Genomic DNA, 15,918 nt, shown 5'->3' on the forward strand with positions numbered 1-15,918 from the left:
AAGAGGTATGTGGTATTAGTTGTATCACAGTTATGTTATGATTTCTATTTTTGTTGCTTTTTAAAACAATGTAGTTAGTATAGTTTGTATTTCTTTTGCTTTGTCTGTGCATTCCTTATAATTTAAAAGGGTAAATTCTGTTTTTATTTTTTATGATAATCTCTATCACCATCACTGATATATACGCACATCATCTTCTGTTTGGAATGTATATATTGACCCACTCCACACAATCTTAAAACTACTTACCTCCATTTCCTTACATCTGTTTTCCCTCCTCTTCCCCATTAGATTATAGCAGATTGTATATTTTTTCCACTGTTTACTTCTACTGCTAAACTACCCGGGTTAATCCTACTTTGACTGTTTTTCCAGATATGAACATTTAATGTTAGGCAAATTACTTAACCTCTCTAATCTCCAATTTCCTCATACAATGGGAAATACATGTAAATTTATTTATACTCTTCATTTATATATTACATATTTTATTTTAATATTTCCTTGGGCTACTGTGAGTGCCAGATAAGTACTCAGAATGGAGTCTGAGAGCTATAAATACTCAATTAATGCTAGCTTTTTACTATTAGTGTATTTAAATATTAATAGGTTTTTATAAAACCATATGGAAATGCCAACTTTCTGAACAATATTTCTTCTAAAGAATATGCAAAAAGGCCTTGTAAAGAATTCTTTTTTTAATTAATTAATTTGTTTTTGAGAAAGAGCACAAACAGGGCAGGTGTCAGAGAGAGAGAAGGAGACACAGAATCCAAAGCAGGGTCCAGGCTCCGAGCTGTCAGCACGGAGCCTGACATGGGGCTCGAACCCACAAACCATGAGACCATGACCTGAGCCGCAGTCAGACGCTTAACCGACTGAGCCACCCGGGTGCCTCAAGGATTCTCTGGATGGGCAAGCATCTACTTCTATTTATTCTCACCCCTTTTTTTAATGTAATACATTCCCATGGCTGAAAACTCTCATCATGTGAAATGTATTCAGTGAAAAGTCTTCTTGAACTCTATTCCCAAGTACTACTTTGTACCCCTCAGGCAACCACTGGTATTAGCTCTTCTGTAGATTCTTTCTAAATCTTAGCCACGTTAAATATCATTTCAACCCAGTTACGAAAGGTGAGGAAATCTGAGTACTTAAGCATTCCCTTCCCCCTCTTTCCCTCCCAACTCTATACGTTTTCATAATATTCTTTCATCATTGACATTGAGAATGTTTATGGAGGTGCCCGAGTGACTCAGTCGGTTGAGCGTTTGACTCTTAATTTCAGCTCAGGTCGTGATCCCAGAGTCGTGGGATCGAGCCCCTCATGTCAGGCTCCACGCTGAGGGTGGAGACTGCTTAAAATTTTCTCTGTCTCTCCCTCTGCCACTCTTCCCAGAGCATGCACTCCATTTCTCTAAAATAAAATAAAATAAAATAAAATAAAATAAAATAAAATAAAATAAAATAAAATAAAAAGAATGTTTATGGAAGGGGTGCCTGGGTGGCCCAGTCAGTTGAGTGTCCACCTCTTGACTTTGGCTCAGGATTTGAAGTGCCATCGGACAGACCATTTGTGTCCTATATTTGGCTCCTCTCGTGTTCCCTGGCCCAGGCTTGGGCCAGCACAGAACTTGGACGGGGACATAGGCATCAACGGAGAGAACATCAAGGAAAGTCCTCTGGCTGTGGTTTGAAGAGCAGGAGAAAGAGCCCCCCCAGCTTCTTCACCTGATTGGATGAGGCCCATGCACATTAGTGTAGGCAACCTGCTTTACTCAGTCTACCTTAATCTCATCTGGAAACACCCTCGCAGAAACGCCCAGAATAACATTTGACCAAATATCTGGGCACCTCATGGCCCAGTCAAGTTGACACATAAAATGAACCCTCACAAAGGTAACCCAAGAAATTCAGATCTGAAGACACCTGGGTTATACAACATATTCAGCAGAAGGGACATCCCTCATATTACTGAAAGCAGCTCTAAAATGAAAAGAGGAAGCATTACAAACAGCTCAAAAGCTACTATTTAACACTCTCTGTCTTCCATGGGCTGGACTATGACCCTCACAACACTCTTTGAAGGTTCTGCTGTTATTCTACTTTCCGAACGAGTGAAGTGTAGTTCTGAGCAGCCAGTAACCTGCCAAGGTCACCTAGCCTAATGCCATTTGACTTCTGCTCCCCGAAACTTAACTGCTACTCCCCAAAACGACTTATTTTAGTAAGATTTCCGAGACTTGAAATTTACAGAAACCATAGAAGCAGACCTGTTTGTTGTATGACCTTTGTGGCATAGACATCGGCTATTCACTGAATTCTCTTTTTCTCATCCTCTGAAGGCGAGATGCGTTCTTCAGACTTCCTCAGCGTTAGGGACAGCCATGAAATGTGCCCAGCTGTGATGTGTGCCCCTTCCTGGCCTGGCGTATAATAACCTCCCAGAACTGTCCCTTTACACTCTTTCATTTTTCTGACCCATTGGGCTGGTGATACCCAAGCAGCTTGGAAAGCCACAGGTTGAAGACATCAAAGCGGCCATCAGCTCGGGTTCTTGAAAGAGTGCACAGAACAGGGCACAGAGCACCCCTGTTGATCTGGAACCTACTTTGAACTTTCTCAGTGCTGAGCTATAGTGTTGTGGGAGTTTTGTTCTATCAGTTTAGCTAACCTAATTAATACTCCAATACTGTTCCTATTAGGAGTGCATTCGTTTGTACTTGATGTTTCCAGTGACTTTATTTCCTGGCATCTACTGGTGAACTCAGTTTAATAATCAAATCTAGGTGATCCAAATTTTCTATCAGGCCAAAACAATCTGAGTTTATCACAGAATGCTGCTAACTCATCCAGGCCAGCATCCTCTACCCATTCCAACTGCCTAATTTTTTGTATCACCTACAGAATGAAGGTTACCCTGCTACGTCATGCCCTGTTAAAGTTCCATCTGATTAAGTTACCATAGTAGATTGAATTCAACTGGAAATATCTTGCTGCATTAAAGAAAAGCAAGAACTCTGAACATAAATTTTTCAGTGGCCATTTTTTTATGCCATCTTAGATAACATAACTGTTTAACTTCATATAGTAAATATCTGGGGTAATTGGGAACATCATGAGAATATCTGACCCATTGTAAAAGCACAAGTTTGAACCCAAGTTAATAGTTTTCATAATTTTCTTTCATTATTTTAATCATAATCCTTTTTCAAAGAAGCCATTTTTCCTACCCTTGAAGACCTCGGCATAGGTTTAAGGGAGAATAATACATTAGAAACAATAAAAAACCAGTAAAAAACAACCTGTGACTGAGTATACACTAACATTATATATAAAATATATATATATATATAATATGTGCATATTAAATACACATATAAAGGGGCGCCTGGGTGATTCAGTCAGTTAAGTATTTGAGTTCGGATCAGTATTGAGATCTCACGGTTCGTGAGTTCGAGCCCCACCTTGAGCTCTATGCTGACAGCTCAGAGCCTGGAGCCTGCTTCAGATTCTGTGTCTCCCTCTCTCTCTGCCCCTCCCCTTCTCATGCTCTGTCTCTCTCTCTCTCTCTCTCAAAAATAAATAAACATTAAAAAAATAAAAGAAATAAATAAAAACAAAAATAAAATTTAAATACACATATCTAACCTGTATTATCATACATTTATATATGATATACAAACAAATTATTATTTACGTATAAGGGTATGTATATGTATATGATTATATATGTATTGTATATAATATGCACAGTAACATGTATAATAATATACATATATATATTACACATAATGTGAATAATATCTATTATATATTTTATGTATTACATAATATATAAAATATAAAAATGTAAGTGTACATGTATATACACATACATATTGCATAAATGCTGAGGGAATTATAAGAGTGGGATAGGATAAATCAGTGCTCTCCTTACAACCCAGGTCACGTGACTCAATTCCAAGTATGAGAAAAGGTTGTATCAACTAGGGCATTCAGTTCCGTCTCTTAATTTATTGTTACCAATGACCAAAGGAAAGGAAGACCGTGTCTTAAAAATCAAATGAACAGAGTTTGATTGAGCAAGGCACTGTGTTTGGGCAACAGTTGAGTTGGTGGCATCTCTCAGAATTAGGCCAAGGGTTGTGTGTAAGCAATAAATTGCACAATAAAATGCAACTTCCTCTGAGCAACCAGGGAGCATTTCTTGCTTCTCAAGGTCTGGCTTCCAAGGGAACCTCCTCTTTTATTTCAACCTCCTTGTATTCATCCTGGATTTCCAAGCTTAAATAAAGTGCAATTTAGTATTTTACTGTGAAACATGATGCACGAAATGCAGAAAGATGAATAAGCACTTTCATTTACTCCAGAAAGATCAGCAGCGAAAATTTTATGGTCCATGTGTATTAAGAGGCCTATTTAAAAAGATCTCATTTCAAACAAAGTGACTTTTTTGTAATGATAATTTTTGTGTGGTTTTTTTTTTTGTTTGTTTGTTTTTTGGTCTGGAAACTCTGGGGAAGTTACTTAAAGTGGGGGCAAATGAAAGACCCTTTTTCCTTTTGCTTGTCCTTCATTTCTAAAAGTCTGAACACTGGTGCACCTGGGTGGCTCAGTCGGTTAAGCGTCCGACTTCGGCTCAGGTCATGATCTCACAGTCTGTGGGTTCGAGCCCCGCATCGGGCTCTGTGCTGACAGCTCAGAGCCTGGAGCTTGCTTGGGATTCTGTGTCTCCCTCTCCCTCTGCCCCTTCCCTGCTCACTCTTTGTCTCAAAAATGAATAAAACATTAAAAAAATTTTTTTAATAAAAGTCTGAACATGATGTGAATAGATTATGAAGCATTTTGAAATCGTTATTTATTCCTTTCTATTTTTTGTAAGACTTTGAAAAATAGGGCCATTTCCTTCTCATACATACTGAGGGCTAACGGATGAGAAGGAAAGAATAAATGCATGTATTTAAATTGGTCATTTACTTTGAAATTGCTGAGTTGGCCTCAGTTGGAAATACATCCCTGAAAATTTTGTCATTGCTTCAGTAAAAGTAGCCAGTCAGGGATAACTGTTTAAGAATCTGGGAAAAGACTGACATATACTTTTAAAAAGTTATGTGAAAAAGCTTTCTTGGTTTGAAGTCAAGCATTTATGCCCATAAGGTTGCTTTTCTATTTGGAATCAGAATGTTTTTCTTCCTATTTGGGTATTTAAGGCTAACTTTAATAAACAGCACTCTTTTTAAAAATGCCGCATCAATGGTGCTAAGGTTTGCCATTTGAGGCTGGATTTGTTATTTGGAAATAATAAGAAGTTACTTGGTATAATGTCCGTTGAGTGACCAGCCTGGGAAAATCTTTCTTTTGATGTCAAAAGTGAGGTGTAACGTAAGTGGTGAAACTTTTGTCTGCATAGTTCATAACTTGGTTTGAAAGAAAATTAAAAAGTATTTTAAGTAATGACGTCATTAAAATAAGAATCTAACTTTCCAGAGTATCTTCTCTGAAGGGTAATATAAATGATAGTAAACCTTTGAAGTATGTGGTCTGGAAGACGTTAATGAGAGAAATTGAAAAAGACACAGATAAATGGGAAGATACGGCATGCCCATGGATTGAAGAGTATTATTCAAATACCCATGTGACCCAAAGTCATCTACAGATTCAATGCAGTCCCTATAAAAAATTCTCATGGCATTTCCCCTCAAAATAGAACACCACCCCCCAACTTGTATGAAACCACAAAAGACTCTGAAGAGCCAAAGCAATCTTGAGAAAGAACAAAGCTGGAGGCCTTGCTCTCCCTGATTTCAAACCATATGACAAAGCTATAATAATCAAGACGGTATGGCATAAAGACAAACACATAGGCCGGCCAGAAAGGATAGAGAGCCCAGAAACAAATCCACACATATGTGGTCAATTAATATATGACAAAAGAGCCAAAAACATACTATGGGGAAAGGACAGTCTCTTTAATAAATAATGTTAGGAAAACTAGACAGCCGCACAGAAAAGAATGAAACTAAACCACTATATTTGCAGTGACACAGCCCCAGTCCATGACCTCACTGCTTCATGGAAGGATTACTACAGCAATGCCCTAGTTAGCCTGCCAGGCTCCAGTCTCCACCCTTCCCATGCATCTTTCATGACCTTTGTGCAGCTAATCTCCCCACCGCCGATTTTCATCCTGTTATTTCTCTGCTCAGCAATTCCCTATGCTCCTTATGTTTAAAATTCTCTGACTTCTCTTTAGCCAGCATGTTCACCCGCTCTTGTTTCTATGGCTTCCAACATGCACTTATGCTCTAGTAAAATTAACTGCTTCTCTGCAAAACTGAGTGTATCCTTATCTCCATACTTGGGCGTATATTGTCCACTTGGCAATTTATCCTTTCAAATCCTGTCTCCTCCTTCAGGCCCCACCTCCAATCCCACTTTTCTAGAAAGTTCTCTCTGACCATTGAAGTTTTAGGTCATTGTAGTTAAGCCCCAAGAAAGGAATGACAGAAGAATTGTCAGAAATACAAAATGTGTACTCTCTCTCTCTCTGTGTCTTCTGTACTGAGCTTCTATGTTTACTTTTTCCCATCTCTCTCCTCAGAACTTCTAAAAATCAGCATATATATCCCTCTGCACTGTTTTATTACTGTTGCTTTATATCTCTTCCCATCTACTTTACCAGACAGAGGGCAAAGTCCATATCTCACAGAGAGGGGTGGTTTCTTATAACATTTACACCACCTAGCGCTATGTGGATTATTTATTGGTAAGTAATTTTTGTTTGATTACCTTCATTTAATTAAGTTTCACAATAGTTTGAGAGTGAAGAGAAACCAAGTTTCTAAAATCAAATATGCTCTGCAAACTCGCTTTCTTAGCTAAAAATGTTTCGCCCAGGGCAGATGGAGTCTGCAACACGAATTGTAAAGATAATTTTCCAAGCCCTGTGAGGAAAACCTATCAGGACACTTAAGGGTTGTGTTAATTCTCTACTGTCTTTGGTTTTCTAGACATGTCCTTAGAACTACACTAACTAATAAAAATGATGCTGGTCAGGTGAGCCCAGACTGGAAGGGGATGAGTAGCTTGGAATCCAGCCTTCTTGTGAGACACCTGGGGTGATCCTGAGTCTACTGCTATCTGGAACCAACAAAAATAAAAAACAATTATATTGGTAATACTGGAAAAAATTTTATTTAGCAAGGTGAGTGAATGTCATCTTTGCGTTTGCCTGAGTCACTAAAAATATGTCAATTTGTGCTTCAGCCAAGGCAAAATTTCTGAAGAGAAAACTTACTGCTATTCGGAAGCCACAAAAAGTCAGGTGCTTCGTCCCCAAAGTATTAAAATTATTAAAATTAAAATTATTGACTACCTCAGAAATACTTATTGGTAATACTTACCAGGCAAACAAAACTTGATTGCCTTTCTGGGAACAGCTCAAAGAGATTCAAATTAAAAACTAATCCGAAGGAGTCACTGAATATCAAATCCTGTGCATTTTCTGACAACATACTCTCTCACTTCTGGAAAATACACATCGAAGTTTGACACTGAAGCTGCAAAAGAGCAGAGGTGATCTGAGCGACTCTATACTCAGCATCTTAGTGAGTGAGCAGGGAGGAGGCATACAAGTATTGAGTAGCAAGGAACATATTAGTAAGTCAGGGCCATATAAGTAGTGAGTGGGGGCCATATAAGTAGTGAGTAAGGAAACGTGGGGGCATATAAGTCGTGGCTAGCAGGGGGCACTATAAAGCTAACATGAACCTTTGAGGAAATAGATCAGAAAAGGGCCCTCTTCCATGGGCCAAGACAAAGACTGTCATAATCATGAACAGCGTTGGTGGACGAAACCTCCCATAATCCATATTTAGTTTTGTATTATTGGGGCCTCTTTAGCAGAAACTCAGTGTGACAAAAACAATTGGGGACTTGGGTATTGCAATGATTTGGGGGTTTCAAAGAACCCCAAGTCAGGAGCGCCACTGGCATTCTGGAAGGAAGTGAAACCAGCAACTGACAGCTGACAGAATCCAGGAAATGCTCTTGGTCCATAACTGTTTCTTCTTTGTGCATTTCCTCCTGCTTCTTTCTCTCTAAAGACCGCCTCTCTCCGGTCTCCAGGCCACAAAGTGGGTTATAATTGTGAGCCACATAAAGAGGCAAACTTTACTCTGGGCTTAATTTTGAAATTCCTGGGTGAGAGTATAATTGGCCCATTTTATTCATGTTGCCAGCAATGTATAGTCAACTGTGGCCTTAGAACAGGTTAGCTACTGTAAATCTGGCTGCCTAGAGACTGCTTCTGTGTTTTTTCTTGTGACAGGATATTAAATTTAATTTTGAAATGCTCAGTTTGTGACCTTCCCTAAATTTCATCAGGGACAAGAGAAGAACTAAGCAGACAAAATCAATTTAAAGTTTAAATTTAAAACAAAATTTGCCCCAAGATCACTTCTCTGAGCCATGCTTGTTCAACAGCAAAGTTAGATTGTGTGTAGGGGATTGTGAAATGGGCAGTTTCCGTAAAAGAAGAGTCATTATGGATCTAACATATACTCCAGAAATAGATGTCTATTGGAAGAGTAATTGGGGTATAGCTTGCAGTTAAAAAAATTTTTTTTTTTTTACATTTATTTATTGTTGAGAGACAGAGCATGAGCAGAGGAGGGGCAGAGAGAGAGGAAGACACATAATCTGAAGCAGGCCCCAGGCTCTGAGCTGTCAGCACAGAGCCTGACGCGGGGCTCGGACCCATGGACCGTGAGCTCATGACCTGAACCAAAGTTGGATGCTTAACTGACTGAACCACCCAGGCACCCCGAGCTTGCAGTTAAAATTTATGTCTTCAGAAAATGCAATTATAAATGTCATGAAAATATGTTGAAATGAAAGTTATTATTGTCACATTACGTGCAAACAAAAATAATACACTCTTAAGGAGTCCTGAATAAAAGAAAATCACATGCAAAACAATATTAGGTTGCAATGCATTATACAAATTTTATGACATTATATATAGAAGATTAGAAGGACCACCTCAAAATGTCTGGATTGTGTGATCATGGGTCATTTTTTTTGTTTACTTTATACTTTAACATTGGAACTTTCGTTAATGAAAAAACTATTGCTGTTGTAACTTAAAAAGGTTATTTTTATAAAAAGATAAAGAATAGTCCTGCAGTGGGAATATTACTATGATGGTGGAAATAGTGCTTTGATTAGCTGATATCACATTACTAATGTGTAAGTAGAAAAGGATAATACATCGGATTAGTGTATTAGACAAGAGCAACACTAAAAGAAAATTCAAGTTCTCTTTGGGCAAACATTTGTCACTTGAATATCCAATTATTCCAGTACCTTTCATTGAAAAGATTTTCCTTGCCCTCTTGTACTGCTTTGGTGACTTCACTGAAAATTGATTGATTATATGAGTGTCTGTTTTTCAGTTCTGTATTCTATTCCATTGGTATTTGTTAGTCTTTATGCCAGCATCACACTGTCTTGATTAATGTAGCTTTAGTAAATTTTAAATTCAGGTAGTATAAATCCTCCAACCCTCTTCTTATTTTTCAAATTTACCTGAGTCTTCTAGTCCTTAAACATGGTATATATCTCCACTTGTTTGGATTAGCAATGTTTTGTAATTTTTACTGGAGAGGTCTTACATGTTTTTAATTTATTTCTAAGTTTTATGTTTTTCTTATTGTTCTCAGAAATGGAATTTTAAATTTTTACTAGCAGCAAATCAATGTTATATAAAAAATTACTTTAGAATATTGTTCACATATCCTGCAATATTTAAAAATTTCTTTATCGGTTCTATAGTTGCTTATACAATCTCTAGAATTTTCTACCCAAACACATATTTGCTCTTTATTTCATTTTCTTGTCCTAGTCCACTGGCCGAAACCTCCATTACAACATTAAGAGGGGAAATCTTTGCCCTGTGTCCAGTCTTATAGGGAAAACACGTAGTACCTCACCATTGAGCATTATATTAACTATATGATTTACATATTTACATAAATATTCTCTATCAAATGAGGGAGGTAGCCTGCTATTTCCACTTAGACTCTTTTTTTTTATATAAGAAATGAACTTTGTAATATGTCAAGTGATTTTTATGCACCTATTGAGAAGGTTCTACGGTGTTGTTCCTTTATTTTGTCAATATGATGAATAATATTGATTGACTTTTAAATGTGATACCAACTTTTAATTCCTGGGATAAACTACTTTGTTGGGTGTATCATTCTTTTAATATATTGCTAGATTTCACTTGCCAATATTTTGTTAAAGAGTTTGATAAAGAGTTTGTTTTTGTTAAGGTTATAAGGGATTTTTTTGTAATTTTCTTTTTTATTTGGTAATTTTCTTAAAAAACAAAATTCACATTTTATTTAGATTAAAATACATTGTTCAAAATTTGTTTTTCTCACCAAATATAACACAATAATTACTATACTATTTTTATGAAAACAACAAATTTCTATTTTCCCCAGGTAATTTTTATAAACCAAGACAAGGTAGGGGATATGGTTATGGAAAGAAAGCAAATATATGGTCAGTTATCTTAGCCTCTGACCATGATACAAAAGCGTGCAATGTACACCTGCTGGAAAAATTTTTGTGACTCCTTAAGGTATAAATTGAACAAACGAATGTAAATAAGGATCAGATGTGAAACAACAGTGAATTGCTTTCTATTCAAACTTCATTTTTCTCTTTATACTCATTTAATGGAGACAAAATCTACCCAGAGATTTATTTCTAAATCTCTATTTGGTGATTTGGAGCTCACAATTCTACTTGTGGGTAATGCCCTTAACTTCCCATTAGAGATTTATAACAACATACTAAAACACCTATTAGTCAACGGTCGGTCCTGAGCTTTATCGTAATATTCTATAAAATATATTCCTTCTCCCCTTACCTCGCCAATATTTACTTCTTTACAGAACTGGAAACTAACGCCTGATGATTAGTACGTGGCAAAATAATGTTATGTTCAAAATGACTTCACTAAAATATCCCCAGAGTACCACCTACTGAAATCACACAGAAATGAAACATTCTTCCAGTGTTGTCTTCTGAAAAGAAAGGTCTTCAAAGAATGAGAGTTCAGACAGTGGCCACCTAACAGGAAGTTTATCGATGTTTGCTGAATTCAGGGGAAGGCCCAGGAGCAAATAGCTAGTGACCTACGTACCCATAACAGATATTTCTTCCAAATATCAAATATAAGGATAAAACTCTTTTCAAAACCTCTCTTAGGTATTTCCGGTGATTTTTTAAGTACTTGGAAGCTCTGACTTAAATGTATAACTTGATATATGTGTCTACCATTAAGTCAAGATCATATTTCATTTCAAGATTTTTGTTTTTAAAGACTTATTTTTTAAATTTTTCCTTGAGAGAGGGAGAGAATGCAAGTGGGAGAGGGGGCAGAGAGAGACAGAGAGAAAGAGAGAGAGAGAGAATCTTAAGCAGGTGCCATGCTCAGTGTGTAGCCTGATGTGGGACTCGATCCCATGACCCTGGGATCATGACCTGAGCCCAAATCAAGAGTCAGATGCTCAATGGACTGAGCCACCAGGCACCCCTATTTCAGGATTTTTGTTACTCAAAATTATTTGACCACTGGTATGTTGAAGTGTTTTTTAGATATGGTTAAGATGTTTCCATCTAAGTTCAGAGCTCTCCTTCTCAAACCTCATCGAGGAAGAATATACAGGCTCTTCTGCAATACATAGACGTTAAGAATGATCTGGAAGTGAGGGGTGCCTGGGTAGCGCAGTCGGTTAAGCGTCCGACTTCAGCCAGGTCACGATCTCGTGGTCCGTGAGTTCGAGCCCCGCGTCGGGCTCTGGGCTGCTGGCTCAGAGCCTGGAGCCTGTTTCCGATTCTGTGTCTCCCTCTCTCTCTGCCCCTCCCCCGTTCATGCTCTCTCTCTGTCCCAAAAATAAATAAACGTTGAAAAAAAAATTTTTTTAAAAAATGATCTGGAAGTGAGACAGGTAGGGACCTCGTTCCATGGGAGGTGGAAGCTCTATGCCTTCTCCTCTATGTTTTGGCTTCATCCTCTAACCAAGAAATTTGGCAGAGAGTGTATCAGGATTAGATAAGTTACTTCCATACATGTAGGCATGGTGTTGAGTGCGAGCTAGTCTATGAGGCTACCAAAAGGTAAGCATTTAAGATCTGTGAGGTACTATTCGAAGAAGATATCCTTAAGGTCCTGAATAATGTCCTTCAGTGTTAGAACACCAAGTATTTCTTTACAGCAATTTGCAATGACTTCCTGAGATTCTTGAGTATCTTGCTAAGCCCCGAGGAAGGAAATGTCACTTAAATATCAAGTGGTGATGAATCTGTGGCCTTCTCAAACCAAAATTTATAATAAACCTGACTATTTTCCATTCCGTCACAAAATGCAACTCTTGAAGTCAGTCTGCTGGCTGCAAAGAAGACTTTGGAGGTGTGGCCATGGAGATGTTTTTCTAAAGGCACTTTCCAAAAATAGGACATTTTAATGAACAACAATGATGGTAATTAAAACAAAATCTGTTAATGCGTTACAAAGAACAGAAGTTCAACCAGCTATGAAGTTATTCCATCTAACATTTACATCATTATTTATACCATCTAAACATAAAAAAAGTATTTGCAGGAGTTGCACAAAAACTTCAAAAGCGTCATACCTGCCTATACATTGAGAACGGCAAATTTCCTTTAGTTCATTTGCCTTTTCTCCTTTTGTTATTCTGAAAGAGGACAGAAATTCCATCGAGTTCTAAAGCAGTTGTGATCGATTAAAAAAAAAAAAAAAAGAATATCTTAAATCACCTGCAAAGCAACAGATACTCCTACAACAGACATTGCCTTTGAAAACTGTTTAAGGCACCCTCTGTCTCTAAATAAATACATAAATAAATAAACATTTTTTAAAAACCAAAAACCACTTTTATACGTGTTTAATTTCTCTATCACTTACATGTTTCCTGTCTCATTGAGCTCTTCTCTTTATTATTTCCTTCTATTTACTTTGTATGTATTTTGCCTTTCTTTCTCTAGATCTTACCATAAAACCTTAGGTCATTGATTTATACCTTTATCCTTTCCTTACCTAGGCTTTTAAAGCTGTAGATTTCCCTCTAAACACTGCTCTACCTATATCCCACAAATTTTGATATGCTATGTTTTCATTATTATTCAGCTTAAAATATGTACTTATCTATTTATTTTTAATGTTTATTTTTGAGAGAGAGAGAAAGAGCATGAGCAGGGGAGGGGCAGAAAGAGAGGGAGACACAGAATCTGAAGCAGGCTCCAGGCTCTAAGCTGTCAGCACAGAGCCCAATGCAGGGCTCAAACTCACGAACCTTGAGATCATAACCTCAGCCAAAGTTGGACACTTAACTAACTGAGCCACCCAGGCACCCCTGAAATATTTTCTAATGTATCTTGTAATTTTTCCCCTTTATTCCATAGATTATTGACAAGTATGTTGTTTAATTTCCAAATATTTGGGTTTTATTTCTCCTACATATCTCGTTATTTGTTTCTAATTTAATTTCGTTGTGGTCAGAAAACATAGTCCACATTTTTTCAATCCTTTTCAATGTATTAAGACTTATTTCATGGTCCAGTATATGATTTATCTTGGTTAACATGCCATGTGCACTTGAAAATAATGTTATTCTCTGTTATTAGGTGTCGTGTTCTGTAAACGTCAATTAAGTAAAGGAGGCTGATAGTGTTATTTAGACCTTTTGTCTATTTGCTCTATTGGTTACCAAGAGAAAACTCCAACTAGCAGTGTGTATTTGACTCTTTCTCCCTTTAATTATGTTATTTTTTTTATCTAACGTATTTTGAACCTCTTATGTTAGGCATAAACATGTATGATTATCATGTGTTTTTGTAACTTTATGCTTTTATTGTTCTAATATTTTTCTCCTTCTCTCTGGTAACACTCTTTGCCTTGGCATCTATTATATTTCATGTTAATACAGTTGCTCCAACCTTCTTAAGTTTATTGTTTGCATGATTCATCTTTTCTATCACTTACTTTCACCCAATCTGTGTTTATATTTAAAGCTCATCTCTTAAAAAGTAAATCAAGTTCATCTCTTGCAAAGAAACTACATTGGGTCTTTCTCTGAGAATTTCTGACTTCTAGTTAGATTGTTTAGTCCATTTATATTGAACCCATTATTAATACGAGTTTATCCCAACCATTTTACTATTGTTTTCTATTGGTTCTATCAGTTTTTTTTTGTTTGTTTTTTGATTCTCTGATTCCACGTTCTTAATTTCGTTTGATTTAGAGAATCTTTTAAAGAATTCTTTTCTAAAAGGTTTTGGCCATTACATCACTTTGTATTATTTAAAGTGGCCAGTCTATGGATCGCAATACATATATTTAATTTTTCACAGTTGACTAAAATTTAATATTGGACTATTTCATATAAAGTATAATAACCTTTAGGGCACTTGGGTGGTTCTGTCAGTTAGGTGTCTAACTCTTGATTTCCGCTCAAGTCATGATCTCATGGTTCGTGGGATCGAGCCCTGGGCAGGACTCCATGCTGTTAGAAGAAACTGCTTGGGATTCTCTCTCTCTCCCTCTCTCTTGGCCCCTCGTCTGCTCTCACACACACATGTGCACTCTCTCTTTCTCTCTCAAATAAACAAACTTCAAAAAGTGTAATAACTTTTTTAAAATACAGATTTTTTAACTCCATATTTTAGTTACTGTATGTATTTAATCTTAAATCCTACAATAAATTGTCGTAGTTTTTGCCTTAAACAATCATGCACATTTCTAAAACATTGGAAGGAAGAAAACAATCTTTCATATTGCTACACATGTACCATTTTTGGCACTTCATTCTCTTCTAAAAAAGACTTGAGGGTCCCTTCTTCTCCCCTGAGGAACTTCTTTTTATTTATTTATTTTTTATTTATTTTTTATTTTTTTTAAATTTTAACGTTTATTTATTTTTGAGACAGAGAGAGACAGAGCATGAACAGGAGAGGGGCAGAGAGAGAGGGAGACACAGAATCTGAAACAGGCTCCAGGCTCTGAGTGGTCAGCACAGAGCCTGCCGCGGGGCTCGAACTCACAGACCTTAAGATCATGACCTGAGCCAAAGTCAGATGCTTAACCGACCAAGCCACCCAGGCGCCCTGAGGAACTTCTTTTTAAATTTTTGGTACACAGGTTGGCTGATACAAGTTCTCTTGGTTTTCATCTACCTGAAAATGTCTTCAGTTTCATTCTTGAAGATGATTTTCACTGCCTTGAGTTGACTTATTTTTCTTCTTTCAGCACGTTAGAAATGTCATTTCACTATCTCCCTCTGTCCATTGTTCCAGATGAGAAATCACTAATCTGCATCACTCCACTGCATGTAATAAATTAATCTGTGGTTAATCTGTGATTGTTTTTAAAAATTTCTTTTAATTTATGGTTTTCAGAAGTTTGATTTTGACCTGCCTAGACATGGTTTTCTTTGTATATATTTTTCTGCTTGGGGTTCCCTGGACTTGTTATATGTGTACATTTATACTTTTCACCAAATTGGGGGAAATTATTACCACTACTTTTTCAAATTTTTTCTCTCTTCTCTTATTCTGTGACTGTAAGTATATCTGTGTTAAACTTTACACAGTGCCTTCATAGCTCACTGACAGTTCATTTTTTTCCAATCTTTTCTTTCAGTTTTTCAGATTAGATTTTTTTTCTATTGATCTGTCTTCAAGTTGACCGACTCTTCTTGTTTCAGTCTGCTGTTAAAGTCATTTTGTGAATTCCTAATTTCAAATACTCTATTTTCCATTTACTGTGTTTTCTCTTTTGTGGTTTTAATTTTTCTGCCAAGTTGTTCTATTTGTTCATTC

Source organism: Herpailurus yagouaroundi, unplaced genomic scaffold (assembly GCF_014898765.1).
Source record: "Herpailurus yagouaroundi ecotype Mexico unplaced genomic scaffold, PumYag 250, whole genome shotgun sequence".
NCBI classification, from domain to species: domain Eukaryota; kingdom Metazoa; phylum Chordata; class Mammalia; order Carnivora; family Felidae; genus Herpailurus; species Herpailurus yagouaroundi.